This window comes from Dipodomys merriami, unplaced genomic scaffold, assembly GCF_024711535.1.
Source record: "Dipodomys merriami isolate MVZ:Mamm:240054 unplaced genomic scaffold, mDipMer1.0.p SCAF_1302, whole genome shotgun sequence".
In the NCBI taxonomy this organism is placed as follows: Eukaryota; Metazoa; Chordata; class Mammalia; order Rodentia; family Heteromyidae; genus Dipodomys; species Dipodomys merriami.
In genome coordinates this window covers 121,853-128,043 of record NW_027202608.1, presented here as the reverse complement: position 1 = coordinate 128,043, position 6,191 = coordinate 121,853, and the positions used below count along the sequence as shown (strand labels likewise).

The window sequence follows — 6,191 nt, the reverse complement described above, 5'->3', positions numbered from 1 at the left end:
CTCTCCTAGATATAATACTTTGAATTCTATGCTACTTTATAATATACAGCTTCATTAATGTGTCTTTTCAGATTTCATTCCATATAGAAATAGTTTAAGATTCCTTTGTTTCCTAGGTCCTTATAGTATTATATTACTTTGGGATAGAACGAAAATGTTGTCTAATTTCAAAAGTTTTATAAAGGTTATGCTATGTAAAGGCCTTTCTTTTTTTTGGTGGTGGTGGGGGGGTGTCCGGTCGTGGACCTGAACTCTGGGCTTGGGCGCTGTCCCTTAGCTCTTAAGCTCAAGGCTAGTGCTCTACCACTTGAGCCACAATGCCAATTCCGGCTTTTTTCTTTTTGCTTATGTGGTGCTGAGGAATCGAACTCAGGGCCACAGGCATGCAAGGCAAGCGCTCTACCAATCAGCCACCTTCCCAGCCCCATATAAAGGCCTTTCTAAGGTCAAGATTTAATACACTGATGTCAAACTAACTTTTAATTATATGAATTACATGTATTTTTACACTTGTAATTTTGTAATCAATTTTAAATGTTTTTTTCATTTCTTGCATCTGAAGAATGAAAAATTTGGAATACTTCACAAATTTTAATATCATCTTTGTGCAAGTGCCATGTTAATCTCTGTATTGTTGTAATTTGGGTATACATACTGCTGAAGCATGTATTATCCTCTAAATTAAATAGTTAATGATGCAATCTTTATACAGGCTTATATCCTTGGGTGCCTATTTGGTACAAGGAAACGTTAATGTTTCTAACAGTGCTATTGATCTTATATTCCTGAAATTCTGTGAATAGTGGAAAAATTATATTGTTCAGTCTATTGCTCACATTTGCAATTTTTTTGTCAATTACTATTTTAAATATTTTCCATTTTGGATTTGATTGCACTTTCAAGTGTTTATAGCTAGGTCCAAAGGTGATGGCTGTTGCAAGTAGTAATTTATCCAAATGAGTTAGTTCTGTGGAGCTATTTGATTCAAAGTAAGCCTTGCTTAAGAGCTACTTCTAAACTTCTGCAGTTGAAATTTTCCCAGAAGAGGTCTTACTTTTCCCAAATGAGATCCTAGGATCCCAGGACCCAGTTATCTGCATCATCAGATAACATGGGCAATACTTTTCACCTAGGCCCATGCAACATGCCAATAGAAACTAATTAAATATGCATATCAATTTCTCGTTTCCTATATTTCAGGTCCCCAATTCCTTGAGATGCAGGAATTATCAGTAAGCAATTGTGAAATGCAAGGCAACTTAAAATGAAGGAGGAGATCACAAAATCTGAGAGACAGTGCTGAAATTCAAACTTTCAGTTTACAGATGCCCAATCCATATGAGTGAAAAAGTTCACAAAATGTCATAAGATTATTTTTAATACCCCTCTTCTAATGAGTAATGAAATAATATCAGTCCAGCATAAGTGGTCCAAAAAAGATACATAATTGCTCTACGTATTTTTGGAAAACTTGACGTAGAGGTCAAATGTAATTTAGAAAAAAATTAAGTGAGAAGATACTTAGTGCTTCAAAACATTGGTACTTCAGTTAAACTTGGTTCTGTGATATAAAAAGGTTGTCACTCTCAAACCAATGATAACCTACATTTAATCTCCTGAAAGTGTATTCATTTTCAAATAAAATTATATTCACCAAAATAACTTGTGACAAGTAGTTGATACTTAGTGACATTACAAGTTTTTCAAGTGTAGGGAGAAAGTTACAATAGAGTTGATTTATTTACCCAGCACCAATGACTAACAGTTTCAACCATTCATTAAAGTGTAGAAATAGTACCACCCACCATTTGTTTTGTTCAGTAGGTGCCTTCCAAAACTGTGTTCAATAGATCAGCCTCCCATATTCCAAACCCAAAGGTTAGCTAATGAAGTAAATTTCAACAAAATAGTTGTTGGGTCTTCGTCCATCCCATGAAAGACAGACGGGGTCCATGGAAAGGTAAGTGTGGCCAGTAGCCTGTTCCCCAGCCTCCCTTAGCCAGGGAGACAATCAGACGCAGCAGGGAGTCAAGTCAAGCTGTAAACTCGTTTATTAACACAGAGCAAGCCATTTTTAAAGCAAAAAGCAGCACGTGACATGGGAGGGGAGGGAGAGGAACCAATCACTGTAAAGGTCACACCCTATCATGCACCTAAACTTCCACGGGCTGGTTGTGCACTGAACGTAAAGCAAATTGGGCTCTGCCCACTCAACTCCCTCTCAGAGCCATCTTGGCTGCTCATGTGCTCCAAAAATAGTGACAATAGTCACAAATAGTTGCTTATCATATGTTGTTTTATGTTTTCTCTATCTGTCTAACATAGAAAGAAATATGACTTTAAGTCTTGAATATGAGTACTCATCAGAGATGTGACAAACATAAAATCTGTCTTCTATTTCTATCATATTCCTCTATAATAGTAAATCTTAGATTTCTTCTTTTTCCAAAACCTACAAGTAGTAGAAAATATTATCCCAGGTAAAATAAAATAATCACACACCATTGTACAAAGCCATTTATAAAAATTGATAATTAGGAATACATTCTAAGCCATTTTTAAACTTTCTTTTTGACTAAAGATCAATCTTCCAAATAGATGAGAATACAATCATGTCTAGGTGCTTCGCATCTCCATTCTTGCAAATTGTTACTGCAGATGAATGAATTATGGAAATATAAGCTGACATCAGTTAAAGTATATGCAGGATTGAATGTATATAAACCTTTCAAATTATTATCAGACATTTTAACAGAATGAGTATCAGAGAGGAAGTTGAAACCAGAGAGGAATAATAGTAAAGATGAAAAATTGAACAAAGGGTAAGTATAGCTAGAATACCCAATGTACACATGTGATAAAGGAAGTGATAAATCAGAAATAAATCTTGGAGAAGGGGTTAGTTGAGAATGATAGAAGGAGTGACTGTGATCCAGGAATATTGGATAAGTAGATGGATATATTTAATTGTAACACACTTGAACAACATTATGAAATTCAGTTAATAAACACAACAAAAAATCAAAAGCACACAAAAATCACAACCAAAGAGCAATCTCTAGAGAGTATGAATATGACCTTTCAAAATTTTAAGGAGTTAATGAAGGGCAGTCTTGGGAAAAGCAAATAAAGCTTTTCAAAGAGGGCAGTTTGGGGTAAGAGAGAATTTTGAACAGATTTAAATAGATTGTCTAAGGTTATAAATCACCTACATCAGCTGCAAATATTATTTTTCTTCAGGTAATTTTCTTTAGATGAACTGGATACTCCAGCCCTCAGCCACACTTGATAGCTTGAGAATATAAAATGGATGAAACAAGATGAAGAACCTATTGCTCCACTGGAGAGAAAACAATCCTCTATGTTTTCTTTCATCTCTCTTCAATACTTTTTCTTCATACATTTAAGTCGATTTTGAATTATATTTTTCCTTCTTTGATCTGGCAAAGTAATTAGTCAAATAATTCGCTAAATTTTTTTATCATGCTGTTGAATTGGGCAAGCGAGTCCATTAAACTTCCCTCTTGCATTTGGTTGCCATGAAACAACATCTATATTAATGAGGAAAAATCTAATGTAAAGCTTTCTCTCCAGAAAACTAGTCGAAGAATCTGTGCTCAAAAATCTTTGGCTATACATTTTCCTTTTTTCTGTTACCTTGAATGGCTTCTTGTGTCTAAAGTGCCCAGAAAAATAAGTACTCCATCACCTTTCGGTTTAATCAATTCTAACCTCAAAGATATATTTTGCTAACAAGATGCTTAGACGAATTAAAAACTACACCGCTTTTATCTTCTCTAAAGACTCTCCTTAGATACCATATCAGGAACAGAAAAGTTATTCCTTGCAAAATGATTTCAATAGATTATTTTTCTCTTGGGCTTGCATTTGCTCAACAAGATGTATGAAGGAGAATAGAGTTAAATTACCATACTATGAAAGATAGTGTCTGTTACAAAAGGACAATGCTTCTATGTCCTACTTCTATGTGCTCCTCTTAGCTCTTGCTTGATTTCGAATTTATCACGGCTCCTTGGCTTTATGTCTAGTGAAGCTGAAGGACTATACAGCCTCAGTCACTGCTACATCTTCACGATTTCTCTTTTAAAATTCTCTTAAGTTGCCTCATTTGGATGTGGAATTTATTTTCTTCTCTTCATTCAATCAGTTCTACAGTGTAGTGAGCCAGATAAGCTCTGTCAGTTTAGGTAGCAAAAATATTAAGACAATCTATATCAAAAAGTTTGGGCCTCCCTCCACTGCTGAAGCCAACATGCTTAGCTAGGGTTTATAAGAACAATTTTCTAACCTTTTCTATTTTCAATTCTTTTCTAATCCCAAAACTTTTTGGCTTATGTAATTTGTCTTCACTATCTCATGTTAAAAGGATATTATATATTACAAGCTACTTAGAAATGTGAAATCATTGGTTTGAAATATCCAATCAGTTTTTTTTTTTTCTGTTTCACTGCTTTACATGAAAATACATTGTGGAAAGTGTTCTGAAGAGAAAAGTGTAACCCAATACCTTCTTTCATTGTGGAGGGCACTTTCTCCCTAAATATTTTGACCCAAATTTTCATTTTCAGAGAATTACTGTTTGATAATTAAAGGTTAATTCACAAAATTTGATATATTATGTTTTTAAGAATTTTGTATTTAAATTCCACTACAACCTTGTTTTACACAGTGAGAGTATATTTCCAGGGTAAGGACAATTCTCAAGGGAACCTACAGGATTTACAGCAAGGTTTCTGAGGTTTGTTGTGAAAAAGCGCTATCTTCACCCACATTGCTTCCTCTTTACTAAGTCTCCATGGACTTGTTTGCATAAAAGCCTATTTTCCCAGGCAATTTTAAATTTTCTTAATAGGTTACATTGTTTAAAATTTTGAACAATTAAAATTTAAACTCTTTTGAAATTCCTTTATCAGAATCACGAATTCACCAATCCTAATTCCATCTTTAACATCAAAAATTTAACATCTTGTTTTCATGATATAGGGTCCATGCAACTATTATTTTTCCGTGACTTTGTTATGCATATATATGACCATATAAGTTGATGTTGAGCAAAATGAAATCCAAGATGAAAATCCAAGAGATTTTTATTTGCAGTTGTTTTTAATGTCCTATGTGATTTCTATTTTCTATGGGTTTTTCCCTATGGTTTATCCCTGCTGTATTTGATTTTGTTACCCTATGTATTGTGTATTCATTTACCTTAATTAGAGAAGGGAAGACGAACAAAGGACAAAGGGCAAACCAATGCAATAGCAATAATCACAAGACAATATGTTGGAAATGTACATTACAACTTGTGAAGGGTGAAGGAGTGAAGGAAAACTGTGAGAAAAATGAGGGAAGGGTAACAAGTTTGAAAAGTTATGTATTCACTACTTACAATTACTGTAACCCTACTGTACATCACTTTGATAATAAAATTAAAAAATAAGCTGTGTAAAATATAATTACACTGTATTGGTACAGTAAATATTATTGTTTATGTAGTAACTTAAAAAACAATACTATTTGGCATCTAATTTGAATTAGTTACCCCTTTTCTATCAGAGAGTCTTCAACTTGAATGTTATCCAACTAGACAATATTTTCACAATATACTTGCCAATATTTTGAAAAAAGAATAAATTTAGTACTTTTTCATACTAAAACTGAAAACAGTTTAATTTTAAGGAAACCCATAACTTTTATAAGTAAATAAGTTGTTAAGAGGTCAGAATATATGGGTTCTTCAAAACTTCTATGGTTAATAACTACTCATTTTAAAATTCTCAACATTCAATATCTGAGAGATTCAAAACAGTACCTGTTTGCATCTTATGAAATTCTGCAATAGATACAATTTCCAATGGGCGTTAACAGATTGAGAAGTAACAGAAAAATAGCCACATTCTGGTAGAGAATAAAACTCTGAAGCATCTGTACTAATTAATTCTTCAAGAGTAAGCAATATTTTTTATCAGAGGAAGCTATTATTTCTATGATCATCAGTCCCAAGATTTATGCCATAAAGTCATCCTAGCCCAACAATTTCCAACTTGTAAGGTGCACCTTAAAATTCCTTAATTCACATAATGATTAGCTCATCTCTATTGTGAAAAAAATACTACACTTCTACTAATGTGATGCCCTCCTTTTTCTGGAAAGAACACCACAATAAACTAAGCTGC

The 6,191-nt window shown here is 33.5% G+C and overlaps 1 pseudogene; it reads right to left on the bottom strand.

Annotated features, from left to right (window-relative positions):
- Window positions 1-566: 566 nt before the first annotated feature.
- LOC138824979 (U6 spliceosomal RNA) lies at window positions 567-666 on the bottom strand (annotated as a pseudogene).
- Between the last annotated feature and the right edge of the window lie 5,525 nt (window positions 667-6,191).